At 50.2% G+C, this 24,679-nt stretch overlaps 1 protein-coding gene and 1 pseudogene across 1 annotated transcript in view; both read right to left on the bottom strand.

The window, feature by feature from the left end:
- LOC144168598 (chitinase-3-like protein 1) overlaps nucleotides 1-24,679 on the bottom strand; it is a 79,373-nt gene that overhangs the window by 12,349 nt on the left and 42,345 nt on the right. The gene's annotated exons all lie outside the window — the stretch shown is intronic.
- LOC144170954 (uncharacterized) lies at nucleotides 7,069-9,658 on the bottom strand (annotated as a pseudogene).

A 24,679-nucleotide genomic window follows, 5' to 3' on the forward strand; every position in this document is an offset into this window, starting at 1 on the left:
ACGGCAAAAAACTAGGCACACCTGGCAATATTCGTTGATCACCTAATTTGGTACCCCGAATTGTTGAAGCCGTTCAGGGTCGGCGAAATGGCTCAGAGGTTACATGCTAGGCTGACGTTTTGATGGTCGTTGGTTCGAATCCTGACTCGACTTCTATCTTTTCTTTAGGGACAGATCTTCATAAGCTTTTTTTTACCGCGTGTGCCCCTGTTCGTTGCCTTTCATTCCTCAAGTGATGTTAAACACAAACCTCATTACACTCCAGCACTGAACTTAGCTTCATGCTTTGAATTCACGAGGCAATCGGTACATAACTTAAAGATGGGCCTTCTTATGAACAGTGGCCCTATTAACTACGCCAAATAAAGTAGCAGGGAAGTTGTACAAAGTCCGTTCTTTTTTATCGTGTTGTCTGATTTTGTTCAGATTTGGCTGTCACGACTTGAAGAAGTACATTTCTCAGTACTTCAAAATTGGCCTGCAAATATTTTTAGCAGTGAAGACAGCATCCATCATTCCTTTTTATTTGTTGAAGCATACATTTAACGTTTCTTTATTTGATGAAAGACTGATTACTCTTCAACCTATCAACAGCGACTTAGAACAGAGTGCTGAAGCCTTTACCAAAGCGTGCGTCTCATGTGGTTACTCGCCCTCTCGAATGTCCGTTTCGCGCCGACGCCGACCAGGTGCCGTGAAACACTTCATGTGGTTACCGCTTTAGCCATTTGTTTGTTAGCGCTGCGGAGGCTACATTTTTGAGATTAGAGCGCATGGTTTTCATGGTGTGGAGGCATTCGCGTTCAGCTATTGCGAATGTTGCTTAACCTGGGGGCCAATTCTCCAAAACGGCGGGCCGTCGCTTTGAAACGACGGGGTAGCGCCATTGAAATGTATGTGCTCTGGGGTTGGGGCCGCCGCTTTGAGGTGGGCAACGTGAAGTAGGAGCTGCAAGAAAAGCACTGTGGCAAGGACGCGAAGCGACAAGTGAAATGACGGAGGGCAGTGGGTGTCGCTTCGCGTCCTTGCCACAGTGCTTTTCTTGCAGCTCCTACTTCACGTTGCCCACCTCAAAGCGGCGGCCCCAACCCCAGAGCACATACATTTCAATGGCGCTACCCCGTCGTTTCAAAGCGACGCCCGTTTTTTAGAGAATTCGGCCCCAGATGTACGTAAACGCCGTTGCTGGAACGTCGCGCTCAAATGAAGCGCAATGATTTCTTTGAACTGTCAGTTTTGTTCTGTGCATACCGCCCTAGCCAGGTGTTGGCAAAGAAAGCAGATGTGCGTTTTTAATAATGTTTTGACGTACTAAATATTGTTTTTTAGCTTTCGGTTCGTTCTGCTTTTTGAGCTTTCACAGTGATTGTCTTTGCTGGTTATTTTGCGTAAGCAAAAACCAACCGGCACAGTATTGTTAACTGGTGTGTTTAAGATGGGATATTTCAGTGGTGGTTGAGACTAATGCGGTGTTTGACATCACTGCTTGGCCTGCGGGTATGCAAGCAGCATATTGCTAACTTCTTGTCATGGAAACATCTCTGCTTTCTCCATGTAAAGGATTGTTTCCTTTAATTTCATCCTAACAACCTTTTTTTAATTCTTTGCAGAAACCCTAGTCTACAGCCACCCTGACAACATCCGTGAATGGTCGGACGACATGCGGGAATGGCCAGACGTCAGATGGCCTGATATCACGTATTACCACCTGCGCACAAAGGCGTGTGACTTGAAAGACGTAGCTTGCTACAAACAGCTGTGTTCAGTGCTTTTTGATCTTTGGTAATGCTGTAACTTGTTTGTGTAATTTACACGGGTAACTGTTCTTAGCGTTCCACGTACTACGTCTGCTTATGTCGCGTAGCACAAAAATTTTTCTTCAATATTTCTTGTTTTTTTTTTTTCTTTTGGCTGAAACGTCCTACGTCGATAGAGGGAGGGGTTATTTATTTGTGTTAGTTCTGGTCGTGCCAGTCATGCTAGTTGTTTCAAACAGTTGTGTTCAATGCATTTTGCTTGTTTGCTCTAGAGCTTTATTTTTGTGTGCTTCCTTTCCTGTTTTCTTGTGCTATCATTACATTGTGCTGAATTGTAGCAAATGAGTTTTCCTCGTTGGGGAGAGGGGGGGAGGTTGTTACTCATGCACGCAGATATTTTGTTGCTAGTGGGACAATCGTTTCAATGACTGGATGGAGGGGAGGTTCAAGTTGCAAACCTCATATACGCCTCGAGCGCGGCCTGTAGGGGCGCCACTGAAATCCCCCTAGCGGCCCGTTTCGAAAGTAGGCGCGGGAGTCCGCGCCCCGCTCCCCAGTGCCGCCGCTGCTTTTGCGGCACGTTCACGACTGAGATTTACCGTTTGTGGGCGTTTGAAATTCATGTTTGTGTGGAGCAGTCACTCTGTTCGCAAATGGGGTGTGTTTACGAGAGTGTAAATGTTTCCGACGCGATCTTAGTGTGGTATTTTCGGTCTGTATAAGCGCCAGGTGCGTGTCACAGGCCAGCGTCGCGGAACCGGCGTATGATGGAGCCGATTGTAGTTACACTGACCTGAATTTACTAGCCGTGTCTCCGTAACCACCGGTTCCTCAGATGTTCATGCTACGGTTATACACTACGATTTAAATCGGTTTTGTGCGCTTACATAATCAGCGGAGCACTCATACCCGACAGCACACCAGTTATGTTTGCCAATATTATACCTCAGATATTGATCACCACCATTTACAAGCCAGTCTGTGTTAATTTCGGGAATATTCAACAAAAGTACGACGGACAATGCATAATTATACGCGGGGATCAGCACACGACAGAGTCGTCTTGTCGTGAGGTGCGCGCCCGCAGATCTTCCTTTGCTACATATATCCTCTGCGAGCAGTGCGGAGACGGGCTTACAATATAATCCGCGTCCGAGACTAAATGCTTCTTCGAAATATCGTCATATGGCACAGGGAGCCTGCAGAATAAACCAGAAACTGAAATCAGAGGGCCTTATCACATACAACACTCTTCCAACGACACATTTCATCGCTTGTTGAACAGCCTGCCCTGTATACTTCCAAAAATGCGTCCGCCGTACGATCAGCTCTTCGTTGAAGTAGAAAAACAAAAGGAAAGTGAACGCGAGATTTATGTGTGGGATTACTAAAACGTTCATTGCTTGATTCCGCTCCGCATTTGTACACGGCGTCCTCCCCCCCCCCCCCCCCCCCTTGATTTCTCACGAAATAGCCGTGCATTGCGCGTATAGGTGGTCTAGTGAAACCTACCTGGCTTAAGTTTAGACGAACGTCTTTAGCATGCCAGAAGCTGCACTGTTTTTTTTTTTTCATTTCCGTTAGAGCTATTATGTTTCTAAATTCCGCATTGGCACAGCATTTATTTTTCTTTGGTTTCATTTCCTTGGTTCTTGCTATGGCGTGTGTGGGCACATATTTAACGACGCACGGGCTTGGAATATACTTTACATTTTCGCATGGTTTATATTCTTATAAAAGGCATAAGTTATTGTCCGGGATTGGGTAATCAAATCCCCGAAACATATTTTTCTGCGGCGTATATATGCGAAACGAAGCTGCATTCGTTGTCCACGCTGCAAAATGAAGCCAACCTCTCATTGTGCCAGTATCAGGTCTAAACGAGGCGTCAGTAGAATTCATTTGTGCCTGATGTTTTGGAGGTGACATGGGTGATATGTTGCTGCCGTCGCCGACGACTGGAAGAGCGGCGACGAAGCGCGCAGAACCGCGTCCCCGGGTAGCTCTTGCAGGCGATCGCGTACTCTACGAAGATGCAGCAGCTTTTTAAGTGACCTAAACGTACTCTTTGCCTATAGTCGTCACCATAACAAGTTTTTTTAGGGCGCGGAAAGGCGAAAAGAAGTGAAATAGAACCAAAACACTGCACGAACCCCTATCAGTCACGCAGCGCAAATCCCGTCAACGCTGCGGAGAAGCGGCGGCAGGCGGCGTAGCGATCGCGAAGCTCGAGGCGTATAGTGGGCCTAGGGCCAGCTTCCACCATGCACGCATGTCCACCTAGCCAAGGCACAGTGATGTCTGATTTGTTGAAACGACTCCCGGCAGCCTTTGGCAAAGTATTGCTTGAAATTGTTTTATTTTGGCATTCCGAACAGTTGACATTATAATTTCTTGGTTAATGATTGCGCAGAGCGCCTCCTTCATCCCTGCGGGTGGCAACTTGCCAGCAACTCGTCGGATCTACGCGACATCACAGGGACTTGTTTGTGCAATTGGCAGCCACCCATGACTGCGATTGCAGTGGTGCAGCTAGTTCCATTTGATCCTGCCACTCGAATACTGACTTGTAGTTGGCACCCTGGAAACTGTGTTTAGTGTTCCCCGTACTATGTCGCTGCTGATGTCATGTAGTGCGAAAGTGTTGTTCAATATTTTTTTACTTTTCTTTTTTTAAATGCGGAGCATTTATTAGTCTCGCCTGGTCCTCCGTCGTTGATGGAGGCGCCGTCCACACGCTCACTGCGCATGCGCAACTCTCCTCCTTACACCCACAGCTCTGCGATACTACACTATATAAAAAAGAAATAGTTAACGGCGCCCGGTTTCGATCTCACGACTCTCTGGCCGCAACGGGAGGTACGCGGTGCTCTTCCCACCACGCTACAAATCCGGGACAGCAGCAAGTGCTACGAACACGCCTTATGTCTTTGACACATCCAAACTACGTCAAGAAGCTACTGATACAACGAAGACACGTGAAGCTGAACGTCAACGGAAACGACGAACTGAAAACTTTAGAGGGGGATGCTGAATTTCCCGTGGGAAAGCTGTGGCGGGAAGCGCCACGCGCCTTGCAGCTCAACCAGCCCCGTCCGCTGCGCCTCTGATGCTGATTGTGGCAGGATGCCCCTAGGGATTGAGCAACCAAAGAATCCATCACGAGATAGGTTCGCGTTCAACCACCATCGTCATCTTCCCGTAGGGGAACCGCCGAAGAAGAAGAACGAGAAGACAAAGCTGCGAAGAGGAGGGCATGTACATTGCTCTCAGCCGGTGCACCAATGTCAACAACCTTTACCTCACCAAAGCTGACGGAGACTACCGATTCTACCACAGAGACCACATCGACAAGAACATGATGGACGAGTTTCGGCGCCTCGAGAACCACCGCCTACTCACCGTAACACAACAGCACTTGCGTGCCTTTGCCACCGGTGTGGACCCGGACGCGGAATTCCCTCTGGCGCTAGTAAAAACCAGATCACTCAACATAACGGCAACACAATGGAACCACACGGAACCGCCACGATGCTTCGCATCCTCATCAGGGTTCCCCACGGGAAGATGGTGTAATTTTTTTTTGCTTAAACATCTATCAGGGATGGAGGGAGGACTAATTCGTTCGTGTTATTTTTGGTCACACTAGCTCTTTCGTGCTAGTTGTGCTGTTTCATGTATGTCATGCTAGTTGTTTCAAACTGTTGTGTTCAGTGCTTTTTGATCTTTTGTAATGCTGTAACTTGTTTGCTCTAGAGCTTTATTTTATGTGCTTCCTTTCCTGTTTTCATGTGCTGTCATTACATGGTGCTGAATGGTAGCAAATATGTTTTCCTAGTTGGAGTTTGGGGTGGAGAGAAATTGTTACATGCACACACAGATATTCTGTTTCTACTGGGACAACCATTTCAATGACTGGGTGGAAGGGAGGTTCAAGCAACTTAGGTAGCTTTTTTTTTATTTACAGACATACATTCTCCCCCCTTTGTACCCCTGAGAGCCAGACGTTTATTTACAGCTATTGCTCTAAAAATGTTTAAAAATTTCGGAGTACAAATTATGTTAGTACAAATGTTGCTTCACCAGAACTCAAGATTGCTTGAAGTATGACTGTAGCCCAGCTCAACTTGCAATGGTGCTGCGCAACCCACCTAAACCTCACGTTGTACACTAGTGTAAAACAGTTATCACTCACCTATACATGTTTGTACTGCAACCTGTGGAGCATGGAAATGTCAAATAACCACGTGTGGCCCGGTACACTATTCCTACTGAGCATGGAAACAGATGCGATATTATTGCAGTGAAATAAAATGCCATACAGTTATTTCGGCACTGTATGCAGCAACCTTTGAGGAAGATTAACAAAAATGGACTTGGGCTGGCCATGTAGTGAGACGAAAGGACAACCTGTACATATGTACATGCGCTAATATGTGCTACTGTAATAAAAAAAATGTTTATCAATAGTAACGTGGGAAGTAATAGATTTGTCTAGAGTAACTTCTTCATTACTTTTTTGAGGCCGTAATTTTAGTCAGTTACTTCTTACAGTGAAGTAATTGGCTATCTGCCGCGGTGGCTCAGTGGCTAAGGTGTTCTGCTGAATCCAAGGATGCGGGCTTGATACCAGCCACGGTGGCCGCTCTTCAGATGGAGGCAAAAAACGGAAACGCCCATGTCGAGATGTTGGCGTACGTTGAAGATTTCCAGGTGGTCAAAATTAATCCAGAGCCCTCCACCACGACATGCCTCATAGCCCATGTGTAGCTTCAACGGTACAAAAGAAAAAAAGGTCATTGGTTACTTGTATTCAGAAACGTGTAGAAGTCTGCTGCCGGAAGACGGGGCTCTAAGTAGGAGTACACCATTGACTTGATGGAGGGATGAAGTCAGAAAATTCGGAGGCACAGATTGGACTAAGGAATCGCAAGACAGGAACGGTTGGAAGAAGATGGGAGAGGACTTCGTCCTGCATTTGACATAAACGGGATGATGATGGCCTCTCTACTCAGGCTACAATCCTACAACTAATGGGCTCTCACTCAGGCTCTCGGCTTGCAACTAACGGACTCTTCAAGTTGCAAAGGCCAGCGCAAATCACTTCTTTGACTTTAATTGGCAGGGCCTGCTTAAATATCCTATATGTCTTGATGCGGTTTATCGCCCTTTCCACATGGATCCTAACGGAAGCGATTCTTCTTGTCTGCGTAACTTCTTTCTTGGTGAGTTGAGACTTCCCTGGAAGAGAACGAGCAGTTAGCAAAACAAAAGCTTAGCCTACCACACCAAAGCACAAAATGCGCGTACTTCACTTACCTCTTGTGAATGCAGGTATGTTCAGCTTAACGCCTTGAACGTTGAGGCTTTAGCTCAGCGTGAAGCCCCGATCAGCCATCACCTCGTCCCCTGGCCCAAGGTAGCCTTCGACCCCACAGTCGCTGGTGATAAACTTGTCCGACGCACGCCCACCATACGCCGGTGAGACATGCATTATGTACCCGTTTGGTGCAATAGCCATCAAAAACTTGACAGTATTGCGGGCTTTATAACTGCTAGGTATGTACTCTCGGCCAAAGCTTCTTGGGTCGTTGCAGTATAATTTCTGAACAGTCTATAATGCAAGTCGTGCCTTCGAACCCATTGTTGACAAATGAGTCAGGCGTGCTATTTCTAATGACTGCTCTTGGCAGCCAGATTACTATCTTCTACTGCTCGTGAGCACTGATCAGTGCTCGTGAGCACTACTATTAGTGCTCGTGAGTACTGATAGCATGTGCTTGAAAATGTTATGTGCACACGTTACAGACACTTGAAACATCCTGGCCAAATTCCCGTACGAGAGACCAAGACGCAATCTCATTAAAGTAAGAAGTAGCTGGTCTTCGGTCGGAAGGCTCAGGAACGTCTTCATTGCATCAGCACTTGCAGCTTTGGCCAGATGATCGAACACAGTGTTTGATAAGTCCGTATAGAACGTGCAGTCATCTTCTTTCAGGCTTAACGCAAGCACATGACGCCTTTTAAATGTCTCCAGTCGTGTAGTGCAGTACCTGTGGTCCCAATGTGGCATCCACTCCCACTGGGTCGACTGTTCCTTTCTTGATATCTGTCCACAGGGCAAAGATCATATTACTGTAAGCATTTCCGAAAGACAGCAAGATTTGTGTAGCTGAGGGCATTTGTTTGCACTGTTCAGGCGTACGAAGTGGGATTTCAATTTAGGACACAGTTGCAGCAAAATTAGTGCGATTTTAAGCAAACACGTAAAATCCCTTATTGCAACTGGTATTGGTGAACCCTCTAATAATATGTGCACCGCCCCAACAAAAGCCTGATGTGGGTAAGTTGGTACATGATGCTTGAAGGTAACTACGGTGCAAGAAAACGAGCACGAAAGAAGAAACACGTACAACATCACAGCGCCAAACTGGCACTGTGTTGTACGTTTCTTTTTTCGTCCTCGTTTTCTTGTACCGTACTTACCTTCAAATGATTCAGACAGTTCAGAAAGAAAAGTGTTACATGTGTAGCAGTTTCAGAAGCAAAGAACATCCATGGCGACCAGCTTTCCAAGGGGATAACAAGCCTTTCAGATCAACAAGGCAGGACTAAAATGTGATTTTAGCCAGCCGTCGGTTGCCTTGCACGATAAAGGCTGCCGTCTGACAGGAAGGGGTTGACACCATTCTCACAGGAATCGGTACTTTTTAGTCGGAAAATTACAATAAAGTTTACCTAACCTGGCAGCGACTGCACAGGAGGTTTACATTTAGAGAGAAGGAATAAACTGTGTACTTACTTCAGAGTTCTGAAGTTGATCTGCGGCTGGGGGCCCAGTCACATCAGATGTTCTCTGCGTGAGAGATGACACGATGCTATCAGGGACTCAGTTGCCATAGGCTGCAGCATGCAAAGCTGTGTAGGGGAACTTCTTAATTCTCTAATCCGTCTAGGTAGCCGCTAATGCAGGCAGGCACGAAGGAAGTGCATCTGTTTTAAGCAAAGCTAAAGCATGTAAAGAAAAGGAATAAACTGTGTGCATACTTCGGGGTTCTCAAGTTGATCCAAAGGTGGGGGCCTCGTCACCCGAGATGGTTCCTGCGCGAGAGATGATATAAGGCTATCAGAGACTGCACTCTGTAACCGTAGAATGCAGTACGCAATGCTGCATGGAAGATGTGAATGGGTAGGGCTCACAAGCGCGCTTCGTGAGCCCTACTTCATCCACTCCTGATTGAATGTTCTTGCAACAACTAAAACACGTGGAAATTCACAGCGCAGTAACGTGCTTGGAATTCTGAGTAAGTTTATCACAAGGCACAATGCAATCAATTTTTTTCCTGTGGCAACACAGTTTTGCGGGGAGGGGGGGGGGGGGTCTCTGACCTTGATGTTATCATTTCACTGGCCAAATTTTGAGTGCACTTGCAAAGGCACTGAAGGTACACTTTTGAGCAATTAATACCGATTGCGTACGAGAAATACGCGCCGATTTCAATTAACATTTAGCTGCAGCATGAACGATTGTTACGCGAACCAGACCAACTTTCAAGAACAGTAATTTCTTAAAGAAGGTCATGTTAAGTTTCCGCGGCGCAGTCACAATTTAGACCAGTGATAACTGTTCAAACATTACCGCGACTGCCGAGCGCGCTCACAGATCGTCGCTCACCGTGACGGAGTCGCGTGCTAACCACGAAAACAACGCCTTAACACGTACAGCATCCGGGCAGGGTTGCACAGCGGAGTGTCCCATGTCAACAGCGCTTGATGGGCCCGGGTCGTTGTGACCGCGCTTCTGCAAAACAAGCGAGGTGGTTGGCTTTTCCGCTGCTCGAATCGGCGAGCCGTGCGAGCAACTTGCGGACTTACCTTCTTTGCTTTCGGGTCATTCTCATGCCTCACGAGTCGGCGTCGTCCCACAATCACCTGAAGTGAAGCACGATTAAATAGCAGCATTACATCTTCTGCGTACTCCTAGCAAAATTCTGAACTTACCTTTCTCTCGTAGCCCAAATGCAGCACGGGGACTGCGTTTTCAGATGTTTTTTTTCCCGCCGACAAAATGTTGGGAGCACACACGAGAGGAGGCGCTAACCGTGAAATCCTTCCTATTCACAGCAGCGACCCATTGCTGTCCTAACTCCGGCGAAGCGGGGAACCGATAAAGAGAGAACATTTCGCACTTGCAGGTGTCGCGAGTCGTGCCGTGTTGCGGACACACGATCGCACCCAGAACATTTCTTTTGCGCTGGTTGTTCGTGCAGCCGTGAACTGCGCAATGCCGGCCACTAGATCCTTCATGGGCATATGGCATGTCATCGATTAAGGAAAAAAATACACGAAAACACACCAGCGGAGTCGCAGACGACGCGTACCAACGATGGGGAAGAAAGCTTTTTCACAGCCCAGTCCAAGAGGGCAACACTGGGAGCTTACTCTGACCCTCAGAGCACCCGCTCGCAGTCGCTGGATCGAGGGTGAGCCCGTGAAAAGGTCTATAGAAGGGCTCAAGCTGCAGCAGATCTATCAGAATGTCGGGGCACCCAGTATAAAATACTACGTCGTTTAGAAAATCTGGGAAGAGACCGTTGGCGGCGGTTTTGCTCGCTGTTATATCCGCGCAAGCCCCTTTCAAGGATCTGGCAAGTGGTGCGAATTCTTCAGCATCACCGGAAACAAGATTACCCATTTCGAGCTTTGGCTCTCCATCTCGACCAAAGTTAAGTGGAAGTAGCGGAGGCATACTGTAAAATGCTTGTTGATGCATCCCACGCCATGGTCACCAGTGAAAGGCACACGCCGCAGACCACAGATACTCGCTAGATATCCTTTTTACGATGCAGGATTTGATGCCGCTCTTTCGTCCTCCCGCCGTTCATCTACTGCAGGGCCTGATGGAGTCCTGTACAGCGTTTTTCGAAGCCTTGGCAGAGAAAGCCGAAAAGCCCTCCTGTCTTGGTTCAACGCAACGTGGACCTCTGGCTGTGTTCTAAGCCACTGGAAATGCAGTCGTATAGTTGCCTTACTGAATCCAGGTAAATCCCCCTTAGAGCTGTCCTCATACAGACAGATTGCATCTGCCAACTTTATTAGAAAGGTGATGGAGGGTATGGTGTTGGACCGACTAGATTGGTTTCTGGAGAAAAATAATATTTTATAAAATAATAATATAATAAATAATAAATTATGACAGGTTTTTGAAGGGGCCAATCCTCCATAGACAGTGTCATAGAGCTGGTGTCATCCGCAGAGCAAGAAAGACACCGTCGCCGAATTGTGGGTGCACTGTTTTTCGACATCAAAGGCGCATATGACAATGTTGCCCACGATGCTATTATGGATGCTCTAGAAACGATGAGTGTGGGCAGCCGACTCTACACGCAGATCTCGAGTTACCTCACTGGCCGCACAATCTTCATTTCCACGGCTTCTGGCGAGACAGGGCGCCACCAGAACAGTCGTGGAGTTCCGCAGGGAGGAGGTCTGAGCCCTACCCTATTTAACATTGCACTCATCGGCCTCGTGGACGAGATCCCGGACTTCAGGACGTCATCTACCCTGCCGCCGACTGGACCGCCTCTTGGACATTTAAGGACACGTCATCATGGCGTCTTGGGAGGCTGTTCAGCCACCACCCAAGGCCCATGTCTTCTACTTCACGGCCCCGAAGGACGTCACCGTGGATGACCTGGTGAACAGCCTCGAGGAAATCGTAGGCCGTTATGGCCTGGACACCCTGATGCACCTGGGTGGATTTAAGTTCTGCGCAGTGGCTGCTTCGGCTGCTGCTGCTCGCAAGATCGCCGAAAAAGGAGCTGTTCTTGTGAACGGCGTTTCGTGTCCTGTGGCCTGCATGGGCCCACAGGTCGTCTACGTGACGGTGTACCGCTTGAACCCCGTCGTTAGCCACGCGGATCTCGCGGCAGCACTGAGACCGTATGGAAAGGTCCTCAACGTCAGCCAGCCGTCGTGGAGGAGTCTTCAGCACATCAAGACCGGCATGCGACTCGTGAAGATGGAGATGGCCAAGGCCGTGCCTAACTTCATGAAGATACGAGGGTTCAAGGCCCAGTTTGAGTATAAAGGTGTGCGACGGGTATGCGCCCGTTGCGGTCAGAGCGGCCACCAAGTTAGCAACTGCAAGACCCCGTGGTGCGGCCGCTGCTCGGAGTACGGCCACGACGAAGCCGACTGTAACGCCAAGTGTCGGCGCTGCAAGGGCAACCATGCAACCGCCGACTGCCTGCGGCCCCGGTCCTACGCGGACGCTGCAAGCAATTTCTCCGCGACGCCTAGTGCGTCCCCCAGTCAGCAGGCTCTCGAGAGCGCAAGTGAATTTCCTGAACTACCCTGCGCCCTCTCCGGCCAGCCAGAAGAGGCGTCAAGCGGGAATATTGAGGCTCTCGGAAGCGCAAGCGAATTTCCCGAACTACCCCGGGCCTCCTCAGGCCAGCCGGCAGAGGCGTCAAGCGGGAGCACTGCTCTGGGTGACAGCACGGCGATTGAGGAATCTACGAGCGACAGCCAAGAAATGGACCTCGAGGGCTACACGTCGCCTTCGGAGGAGGCGATTGCACCTGCTGGGGAGGCCACGTCATCGTCTTCGACGGACACTTCCCTCTTCACGAGTCTCAGCTCTACCGAGAGCAGCGACACCGCAGAGCATCCTCAGCGCGAGCAAGGGCATGCGCCGGTCAAAAACACCGTTCTTTCTGGAACCTCCAGCGGCTCGCGCAGCAGCCGACGAAAGGAGAAAAACAAGCCCGGAACCAGTGCCAAGACAGCACTCGCGTCAAAGCCCTCTGCCGCGGGCCTTCTTACGCCCAGCACCAGTGTTCTGTTTCCGCCCAAGATCAAGGACCCCCGCCTAGTCAATCCTGTCAGCCAGGTGGCTGACCTACTGCGCTCCCCATCCATCCTGGATTGGCCCGACGCGTCCAAGCGGACCCTGCCTTCCTCCGCGGACTCAGGTGACGCGGATGACACTAAGAAATTGTGTGTTGAAGTGTCCTCTGAGGACAGCGAAATGTAGGAGGGAGCGTCAACATTCACTAGCGCATTAATACCATCATGCTGGTACATTTTCTTTCACTGAATGCCCAAGGTTTTCGAAGCTTTGACAAACAGAGAGAGATAATGCATTATGCACGTGCGCAAAACGTTGACGTTCTCTTCCTGCAGGAATGTAATTTCCGCTCGCCGCGCGATGTGTTGGCTTTTCGCGAGCGGTTTTCAGTGGAGGCGTTTTTTGCATTGACTGATCGGGTAGCTTCGGGGGTAGGAGTTGTTTTCTTGCGCGAGAGCCTTCGTCGCAAGGCTCACTGCACGTTTGGCTTTGACGGGCGCGTGCTTGCAGTAAATTTTCTGCTCCTAGATCGTCGTGTGCGTGCCGTGGTTGTTTATGCACCCAGTCATCATAACATTACAGGAAACAAAAGTAAAGCCACGTTTGCCAGGATATATAACATATACGGACCCAACAGAGAAGAGCACAGCAATCCTCGTACGAAACACCGTGGCGGCAACGCAACACATCACGGCACAACGCGGATGTGATCACACACTCGTGGAGATACACGCAAGAGACATAGGAAGCACAAGAAACATATTTATACTGAACATCTACTGCAGACCGGGTGCTAAGCATCCATACGACTTTGATGCAATAGTGGGGGACGCGAAGCAACTAGCGAAAGACAGACCGCTCCTAGTCCTAGGTGATTTCAATGCACCACACCCGATGTGGGGTTACAAGCTCGCGTCCAAGAGGGGCAAAGCTCTTATACAGGCGATGGAGAAGCATAACCTCACACTTCTCAACGAACCTGGAGTGCCAACTCGAACCGGCAACAGTGTCACCAATGACACTACGCCAGACCTAACATGGATGTCGGGAACGCTCGAGATGGAATGGAAGTGTGACGACGTCGACCTAGGCTCCGACCACAAGATCATTAACATCGATATACACGGACCCAAATACAAAGCAGAGCTAGGAAAAGCAAGAGTCACAGATTGGGACAAGATGAGGAAACATACCCAGGAGCGTTGCGCCACGCAAGAAGTGGAGGCAGAAGCCGAACATCCCATAGAGCCATATGCGGAATGGGCCAAAAGACAACGGGAAGCACTTCGGAAATTTACACAGGAGATCATAACAACAACAGACACACCGTTCGTTGACGCGAAGCTTTCCAACATGTGGGCAGCCAGACGCTCGCTGACGCGCAGGTGGAAGCGTCAACGACGGAATAGAAAGCTGGCACGACGCATTGCGCTACTAAACAAACAGATAGCAGAATATGCCGCCAAGCTATGCAGAGAAAAATGGCACAAGATGTGTGAGGGCCTTCAAGGACAATTATCTACCGGTAAAACGTGGAAGCTACTCAGACATCTAATTGACCCAACGCAAAGTAAAACAACAACGAATCGAAACTTGACCAAGGTACTAAACACGTATAAAGGCAGGGAACGTAAACTCCTGAAAGCACTTAAAAAGAAGTACTTGCAAACCGAGAAAGGAATTCACCCCCCACCCGAGGAATACGAGGGACCCGAAAACGAAGAGTTAGATCGCCCATTCACTATCGCAGAGTTATGGGCGGCTATCGACGACAGCAACAAGAAAAGCGCCCCCGGCACGGACAACATTACGTACAAGCTCCTAGCTAACATGTGTGGTAAAACAGCAAACGAACTCTTACGGTATATCAATATTGCCTGGAAGACCTCGACGTTGCCGGACGAATGGAAAGAAGCTGAAGTTAGATTTATACCGAAACCTGGGAAACCCCCGTCGGTGGACAACCTTAGGCCGATATCGCTGACATCCTGCGTCGGCAAGGTAATGGAACGCATGGTCTTGCGACGCCTCCAACAACATCTCGAGGCCACGAGACAAATGCCGGCCACCATGTACGGGTTTCGAAAACATCTCGGAACACAGGACATCATGATCCAGCTGCACGAGCTGGTGGTCAAACAAGCTACGAGAACCGGACCAAGGGCCATCCTAGCTTTAGATCTCAAGGGAGCGTTTGATAACGTAACCCACGCCAGCGTGTTACGGAACCTTAACACAACGAGATGCGGAGGCAGGACCTTCCACTATGTCAGAAACTTTCTAACGGGCAGAACGGCAACATTGGCGATAGGAGGAACCAAGTCGGACCCCATAAGACTGGGCGAGCGCGGTACACCCCAGGGATCGGTGATGTCACCTCTACTGTTCAATCTCGCTCTCCTGCCCTTGCCACGACTATTGGAACAGATTGAAGGAATCGACCATGCATTTTACGCTGACGATATCACGGTATGGACGAACAGAGCAGGGTCTGAGGGGTGGATAGAAGAAACATTGCAGCAAGCAGCGAAGACGGTGCATGAGTACGCTAAGTCGTGCGGCCTGAGCTGCGCCCCCCAAAAATCCGAGCTCTTAGTAGTTCAGCCGGGTGCTAACAAGAAGACCAGGAGTCAAATCACTGTTCAAATAGACGGAATCGAGATAAAGCCCACCCAACAATGCCGTATACTGGGGCTCATACTGAGGACCGACGGTAAAGCGGACGCAGCCCTTGCCAAGATCAGAACCACCACGGAACAGGTACTGGGTATGCTGAGACGGGTAGCCAACAGGAATCGCGGCATCAAAGAAGACGACGCAATCCGCCTTGTTCAGGCTTTCGTCATCTCGCGAATCACCTATTCAGCACCGTACCTGCAACTAACGAAGACACAGAGGGAAGGACTAGACATACTCATAAGAAAGGCAACGAAGCAAGCCCTGGGACTCCCCATCTACACGTCCACCAAACGGCTGCATGAAATGGGAGTCCACAACACCGTGGACGAGCTTGTGGAAGCCCACCTGTCCAACCAGAGGATGCGACTCAGCTGCACCGAACACGGCAGAAGGGTCCTCCAGAAGATCGGATGGAAGATCGAGCTGATGCCAACACCGGGCCTCATACCAGAACACTGGCGAGCAAAAATCACGTCGAAGCCCCTTCCACGTAATATGACGCCGGGAGAGGACGAGGGAAGAAGAAAGGCGCGAACAGCAGCTCTGGAGAGGAGATTCGGCGACAACCCTCACGTCTTGTACACGGACGCATCCCTACTACAGGGAAGCGACAGAGCAGCAGTGGCCGTAACGTCTCGAAACAGACTAATTACCACGGCATCTACGAGGACACGAGACCCAACCACAGCGGAAGAAGTGGCCATGGCACTAGCGCTGCTTCAACCCGGCGTCGAAGTCGTTGTCACTGACAGCAAGAAGGCCTACAGCAGCTACCGGAAGGGCACGATCTCCTCCTTGGCAGCACACATTATGAATAAGAGAGAGCCACCAGAAAGGGTAGTCGAGATCGTATGGACACCCGCTCACTCCTCATTAATCGGCAACACAATTGCCGACTACTACGCCCGAGAGATGGCACGCCGGGCACAAGAGGAGGCGAGTGGAGGAGAAGACGACCCGACTCCCGTCACTAGCTTCAAAGCGATAACAGAGATGTACAGGGAGGACAGGCGCACACTGCCGGCACCCCATTGTACACTTACACGGAAAGAACAGACAATATTAAGAAGAATTCAAGCGGAGTCGCTGGCCCACCCAAAATTACTACACACCATGTTCCCACAACAATATGAAGATACATGCCCCTTCTGTCGCCAAGAAAAAGGCACCTTGCGACACGTCATCGCAGAGTGTACGTCACTCAAAGCCCCCATCCCACAAATCCCATTCCCAACCACCACCCCCCTACCCCCTTCCCCCAAAGAGCGATGGGAGATCCTACGGTCCAGCCCCACCGCAACGACCCACGCGGCCCTAGTGGCCCGGGGCCTGGAGGTGTTGGCCGTTTATGGGCCCTGTGAATAAGGGACCACCCCGTCGGAGGCCGCCTCAACGGTGACCTCAAGGGCTCGAATAAAGTTCTATCTATCTATCTCTTATGCACCGGCGCGACACTCCGATTCATCGGCGTTTTTTGCATCTCTAGATGCATTCATGTTGGAGCCCTACCCCACCTTTTTAGTGGGGGACTTTAACTGTGTTCTCGATCCCCAGCGAGATGTGTGTGGTCCTGGACAGGGTAAACCTTATGTCGGCGCGCGGGCACTAAAGGATCTTGTAAGCCAGTTCCAACTCCGCGACGCGTGGGTGCAGCTGCATGGTGAAAGGTTTGCCGCCACGTGGGAAAGGGGACGATCGTGCAGCCGGTTGGATAAGTTCTACTTCCCGCCGGAGCTCAGCCATTATCTTGAGCGCTGTGATGTTCTCTCTTTTCCTGCGGGCACTCCGCGTATCTCCGATCACAGGCCAGTCTTAGCAACTCTAAACCTTGGCGACTGTATGCCACGTCAGCAGATGTGACGGATGGACGAGAGTTTGCTGACAGATGAGGTCAGTGTAGCCGCGTTAAGGGATGCGCTTCGTTCACCGCGCCGCGACTCTACGAACTCACTACCGTGGGATGAGTTAAAGTCCGGCTGGCGCGAGGTGTTGGTCCGGGAGGGGAGAGCGCGTAAAGGCCGCATCACGGCCGCGCTCAACGATACACTGTGGAGGCTTCGGATCGTCAAAAGGGGTGGCGCTTTAACCTTCACCATGCGTGACTACGTCAATGCATTGAGGGCGCGATATGAACATCTGTTACGGCAGTCCTCTCGCGCTGCTAGTCGTGCCCAGTTTCTAGGCCGGCCAGTTTCAGACTCATCCGTGTTACGGTACGTCAAATCAGGCTCCCTTGACGGACCAGGATTGGCTCAAGTGCCAGAGGTTATGTTGCCGGACGGCTCAAAAAGTGCTAATAGCGACGACATTTGTGAGGTGTTCACGGCCCATTTTTCTCGCCTTCTCACCTCAGAGAATACGTTGCGGGATGAATTCTTTGAGGAACGCCTAGCGTCTTTTTGTGGAGCGCTGCCCCAGGTACCCCATGACATGGCGAGCAGGCTTTGTGCGCCGGTTTCGCAAGAGGAGCTGCACGATTGCGTCAGACGCCTAAACGGCGCATCAGCGGCGGGCCCTGACGGCATCCCTGCAAGGTTCTACAAGACTTTTTTTTCCGTTGTTGGGGGCGCGCTTCTCGCCATGGTGAACGGCTTTCTTCTTCATGGAGAGCGGCCGGAATCCTTTCGCGAGGGTCGTGTCGTACTGATAGCGAAGCCAGGAGGGAGCCCTTCGGACCCAGGTGCCTACAGGCCTATCACGCTCCTCAACACTGATTATAAGATTGTTGCGTCCATTTTAGCCCGCCGAATGAGCCATGTACTCCCGTGCATACTAAGCTGCGCGCAAACGTGCAGCGTGCCGGGCCGGTCAATTTTTTCATCCTTAGCCCTGACCCGCGACCTATTTGACTTCGCATCGAGAACCGGCATTTCCGGTTGTTTCATATCGGTCGATCAGGCGAAAGCTTTCGACAGAGTGGAGCACCGCTACATGCTCGGTGTCTTAGGTCTCTACGGTTTCCCGTCGGAGTATATATCTTGCCTTCGGCTAGCTTACTCGAACGTGACCGCCCGGCTGCTTGTCAATGGCCGCCTCAGTGAGCGCTTCACAGTTACGCGCGGGATCAGGCAGGGTTGTCCCTGGTCCCCCTCGCTCTTTGCCCTATGCCTGGACCCCCTTCTGCGTCGCGTGGCAGCGTGTCCTTCCATCCGCGGCTTCCCGCTGCCCGGTCAAGGTCAGATTAAGGTCTCTGCATATGCGGACGATGTGTCCTTTTTTCTCGGGATGAGGACAGCTACCGAGCGTTTACACGGCTTTTTTTGGAGTATGGTGAGCTGTCTGGATCCCGGCTGAATAAGGGCAAAAGCAGAGCGCTACGATTTGGGTCGCTTGCCAGTGACCTTGCTGGAGACGTACAGTGGGTGAGGAAAGTCCGGGTGCTAAGTGTAGTCTTCCATGGCTCTGGAGAAGTTGCTCGTGAGACGTGGAAGGGTTTGTTAGACACGGCTGACAAACGTATAAACATAGCGTCGACTTTCAAGCTGTCTCTCTCTGAGAGGAGCTATATCATTAAGTCGTGCGTGTCAGCGGCGTTCTTTTACGTGGCGAGGGTAGCTCGACCACCTCGTGATATAACTCGTCGGCTGGCCACAAAATTCGGGTCATTTTTCTGGGCTAGCAAGACCGAGTCAGTTGCGCGCGCTTTGCTGCGTCTGCCCCGCAGCATGGGGGGTTTTAGCTTGCCATGCCTGAACACGATGTCAAGTGTTCTAGCGTTACGCGGTGTGTGGGAACTAGTAGATGATGATGAGTACCCGGGGCAGGCTCTGCTTCGCTACTTCTTGGGTACTGCTCGCTTGTTGTTTTATGATGAGCCCATTACCGGACCTACAGCCGTGCAGCCGCCAGCTTTCTATAGGTACGTTGCTAAAACACTTAGAGGCTTTCAGTCGGCCAACCCAGATTTGGATATTAGAGCCTCATCTGCGACTGATATATGCGAGAAATTGGCTATTGGGCAACTGAATGATCGGCAAAAAGAGAAGTCTCGCGGGGCCCGCTGGCAACAGTTAACGTCAGCGGTGCTTCCTGCAGACGTTCGTGATTTCGGGTGGCTGCGGGGCTGGAGGGCCCTGCCGACGTGTGACCGCCTTGCAGCATTTGGTGTGGTTCGCTCTGCCCGGTGCCCGCAATGCGGACGCACTGAGACGCTAGAGCATGCTCTTTTTGAGTGTCGTGTGGCCGCCACATTCTGGGTTTTACTCAGCAGAATGTTTGAGCTTAGGCTGGGAGCCCGCACGAAATCAAAAGACCCATTTGTCAGCTTTCTGCTGTGTGTGGGTGCCTTTGTTGTGTGGCGCCAGCGAGGTGTAGCCGCCTTGCAGGCACGACCACAGCGTACCATGTATCCCCTGTTGTGGCGTGTTCGAAAAATGGCCATAGAGCATCTGCAGCATGAGCTGGCGGCGCTGGGTGAAGAATCTTTTCTCATGCGTTGGTCTACTCGCTTCATCAAGGTTGCCAATAACACCGTGCAATGGTGTGTCGTGCCTTATTGATAAGGTTAAACTTGCGTGCTGAAAGGAGTTGTATGTTTGAGGCCAAGGCGCAGTTTAGGCAGCCTGGCTGCGCATGCATCTCTGTACGGACATAGAAGGGATGCGTGTGAACTGCTGTTGTTTTTATGTTCACTCCCACGCGTGAACTATGGTGTATGAGTCTCGTGCCTCGGACACTATTGTAAAGGACCTTCGGTGCGGTGGACTAGTTGTTTTGTGAACTTCCGTGATCTTCACTTCCTTTTCCTCTGTGGCACATTACGTAAATCCTGTGCTCTGTCGACCCGTGTAGTAGCTAACTACAGCGGGTCCTAGCTGTAACCTGTGTTTAATAAATTCTCTTTATGTGTGTCAGAGTAACTTCTGGTGTAACTCGACCACAGTTGCGAGCGCGTCTACAGCGAGCTGCAAAGATAACGTCTCGTTACTTGCAGCGTCAAGGCTTGAGCTTGTCTCCAGCAAAATGAGCTATTCCTCCCTTTACCATAAAGTCAATGGTACAATACCCCATCACCATTGATGACACTTTAATACCGTACGTTATGCAGCACAGATTTCTGGGCGTTGTTGTGGACCGCGGGATGTCATGGGCAAAACATGTCACGATGCTAACGATAAACTTGGAAGCTTTGTGCGCATTCTCCGTTTTGTGACACGAATGAGATGGGGCACATCCGACGGCGCCCTTCTGCAGTCATACCGAACTCTTTTTTTTTGGGTTAGCTTGGTTATAGCGTTCCAGTCATCCCCAGCTTGCCTACTTCATCCCTACGCACATTGGAAAGCATGCAAACACAAGCCCCCCTACGGGTCTGCTTGGGTATAGCACGATGTACTTCTACTGTGGGTACAATTGCTGAGGTACGTGTCTATCCGATGGATGCCCTCCTTTCGTGCGAACCACTCCGCGTCTACCTCCGATGTCTGACGAGGCATGAACGCCAACCATCGTCGATTCTTTCCGCTACGTGCTCCAGAAGCAGTTTTGCGGGAGCAGTTTCGCGTCGCTAACGCATAATTCCCTCTGGTTACGCCCCAATGGTGGTTTCACAGAATCCTCTGTGGCTGCTATCAAGACCGTCAATCCGCCTGTCTATACCGGGAGTTATCAAGAAGTCCTGTTTGCCCTCAAACTAAACAGTTGACTTTAGCGTTGTTTACAAGCTTATATACCAGAAATATACACCTCTATACCGATGGTTCTGTGGCCAAGTCCAGGTCAACCGCGGCTGTGCTGATCCTAAGCCTGGGAGTAACCCGACGTTTCACACTCGACCACACGACAACCTCTACTGCTACAGAATTGGTAGCCATCCGGGGGCGATTCGTTTAGTCTCTTGTGAACCACCTCAAGCCTGGACTCTGGTTTGTGACTCCAAGCCAGCGCCCCAGGTCCTCAATGGTGTTATGAGGCAAGGACCTTATTATGCACTTGCTGTAGAAGTGGTAGAGCTACGCTCTTTTGCGGTGCAGCAAGAGCATGTTTTGACGATTCAGGGGGTTCCAGACCACTGTGGGTTGGCGGGCAATGAATGAGGTGAGGCGGAGGCGAAAAAGGCTTCAGCAGGCGCAGTAGTCGTGCGCCTTCCCTTCGCAAGACCAGACATGAACGCTCTTCTCCCCGCTGTACTCCGCGACGCGACGTTGAATTACTGGGCCAACCCTGACCACCACCACAGAAGGCCCCATCGACTTGGACCCAGATTGCAGGTTTCGGATGCCCCAGGGACTCAGCGAAGCTACTCGTCGCTGTTCCTCGACTGCGGCTCGGCGTAGCTTTCACTCATCGCTATCAACACGTTACAGGTGGTTCGAGTGACCCTGATTGTGAATCGTGTCACATTCCGGAGGCTATTGAACATGTTCTGTGCAACTATCCCTGATACGCGCATTACCGTGGAATTTTAGCCACGTAGTTGGCCCGGTTAGACAATCGGGAATTATCTGAGGACGTCCTGCTGGGGCCCTGGCCAGACCCGCAGTATTCAAACAAGGCCTTTAAGGCAGTGCTGGCCTTCTTGAAAAGTAGCGCTTTGGCAGCGAGATTGTAGCTCAATCCCGTTGTGGTAAACTATTGAACATGTCCTGTACATGGCATAGGCATTTTGTATATACTTATACTATCAACTCTATGTCTATCATCATACTTGTAACCCTTTCCACCAATTCTCTTTTCCCCCTCCCCCCACAGAGTAGCAGGTCAGTGACTATACGATCAGGCCGACCTCTCTGTGTTTTCCTCCCATTCAATAAATTACTCTCTCTCTCTCTCTCTCTCTCTCTCTCTAGACACACGAAGAGAGGGCGAATGCTGTGGGACAATACACAGTCTCTATGTCTCACTTACTTATGGACCCCGCATATCTCACTAGGAGAGCCAACAGCGTCCAGCGTGACCCGACACCCGAACTAACTTTCGTTAAGAATGTTGCGGATGCCACATCTACCAAACCACTTCAGAAGGCTTGGTAGCGGCCATTATATTCTTTAAACTACTCTAACAGCACGGATCACAAAAGCCATGGTTGAAAGACACAATGTTTATCAAATGTGCAACTAGCGTAGTGCAGGCAGCTACTCCAGACATTGACGACCTCGATGCTTGGGTACAGGACATCGAAGAAGACTTTGTCCTCACCACACACGTGTTCCTAGTGGAAGCCAACTTTTGGCAGATTCGGTAAGCGAAGGAAAGCATCTAGAAACACCCCCAGAAGCAAAAGCACAATTGTTCTCTCCTTCGTCGCCTGGCTCGCCTGAATAAGTACATCGAAGCCCATGCTACGTATAACACCAACCATCAATGGGAAACCCTATGCAATCGCATGGGCAATCAAATGAACACACCAAAAACGTGGAACCTTCTTCACGACATATTACCCCGACGGCGGGCGCATGGTTAAAAGCGAAATCCTTTTAATTCTGCTCCACATATATGATGGAGAGGAAAAGTCCTTTTACCGAGGTCTAAACAAACTGTGCTTTTAAGGCGCCCCTTCTGAAGCGCTTCTCTCTAACACAGGGCAACAAACGTGGAATTGGAAACGGAATCTCTACCCTACGGAACCGTCCTTCATCATGTCCAGCTTTCCCTCTACCAATCCTCACTCTTCTACCGCTGAGGGGAAAGCGCAACGTCCTACACCAAATGAGAGCTTGAGAAGAAGACCCATTTGTTCCCATTAATTCCTCTGACCAGTGGATGGAGGCGCTGGGCCGTTAGGACCCCCATGCTCCAGAAGGAGCTCGTGACTCAAGTGGCTGAAGTCGTCGTAACCCTCGGAGTCGCGCCCACCGTGCCCTAATTCTTTCAACTAAATAAAGTTTTTTGCCCCTCTCGAATCGTTTGGCTGGTTTAGACACCGGCCCGCTCTCCGGGGAAATGAGCTAACCAACGAGGCGGCCCAATATTTCGCTAACCCGACTGACGTCAGTGAAGATCTTGAGCTGGTCACTGGGTAGTACACGTGAATTTATTTAGTAGAAAAATAAAGTCGAATGTGCTATTCTCCTTTCTGAATCCTCCTTACCAATTTCCTGTGACGTTTCCTATGATGCTTACTCTTGCGTATTGGCATAACTGCGCGCACTGCTGGGCTTGCCGAACCGCCGACGAGTCGTCAGAGGTCAATCACGAAGGGAAAACTGATCTGCATCACTATTTGCGCCCTGAAGAATGCGGCTTCAGTTTCTTTGTTTTGTTTATAAAGCGATTGAGCTGAGTAAGGTCGATGAAGTGAAAAAAATATTCTGCAGAAACTCAGAGAATGGTCTACTAATGCGTTCCATTTTTATGCCGCTCGTCCGCTGGATTAAGAACGTGAATCAAACGAACGTAAATGTGTCGCGCTCCGTCACTTAACGGGCTTGAGAGGTTCTAAACCACCCTTATTTACAAAAAGAACTTGTTGAAGTGACCAAACAGAACATTTCAAAGTTAAAGAAAAATGTCTAATCGTGTCAGAACATACTGGCTCCCCCAGGCTGGAAACACGGCTGTTCGCGTAGATCTCCGCTATTCTACCCCCAGCCTTATTAGCTTTAGCAGTTGGTAAAAATAATACCAGAAATGCTTCAAGCAAACCAGTAGATGGCGGCTGGGTGGGTAGAGGCATTGCCAGGCTTGTACTTATCTGGGAACCGAATGTCGCGTTTACCACTAGAAACCTGTGCGCTTATTCTGAAGCCTAACGCAGTGTTTCATACCCACAGAACAGCACGCACCCGAAGATGCGTATTGAACGACGCTTAATAAATAGGTATTTAGGCTGAGTCTAGTGTACACGCTCAAGAGAACGAGCAGGACCCATTTGTCCTCGGTTACTAATTAGTAAACGAACCAAATTAATCTTGCCTGTGTACCCAGAACGAATCTGCGTCAGATAGTTCCCTAACCTTTTTCCGGACTAGCTAAAACCTTTAAAGAGGCATGGTAAAATGTGAAGGTAAAACTATTTTACGCCAGGTTGACGTTCTGGATAAGCCTGGTAAGACCCCCAAACAGTCGTTCGGCCTTCTATAACACACAAAAGCTAAGTATTCGCTGGAGTAGTACTTGTGAAGGTTCTGAGCTTCCCGGAACCTTGCGAATGTTAAGGCGCCTTCTTATTTGACCAGCGTAATTAAAGGGGAATGACGATGATGATGATGATGATGATGATGATGATGATGATGATGAAAAAACTTTATTATAGTCGTCTCTGTTAAGACGGAGTCACTGCTTCGGAGTGTCAGTGTCCTCGTCCCTTCAGACGGCGGTCAGGAACCCATGGGCACTGGCGGCGTCTTCCGCCAGCTGGACGACTGCTGTTTGGACGTCGGGTTGGGAGCTAAGCAGCGCGGCCTCCCATTGCTCGTGCCTCGTAATGCGTACATGTGGTGTCTCCGGTTTA

This window comes from Haemaphysalis longicornis, unplaced genomic scaffold, assembly GCF_048455015.1.
Source record: "Haemaphysalis longicornis isolate Haplotype H1 unplaced genomic scaffold, Haemaphysalis longicornis Haplotype H1 scaffold_2, whole genome shotgun sequence".
Classification (NCBI taxonomy): Eukaryota; Metazoa; Arthropoda; class Arachnida; order Ixodida; family Ixodidae; genus Haemaphysalis; species Haemaphysalis longicornis.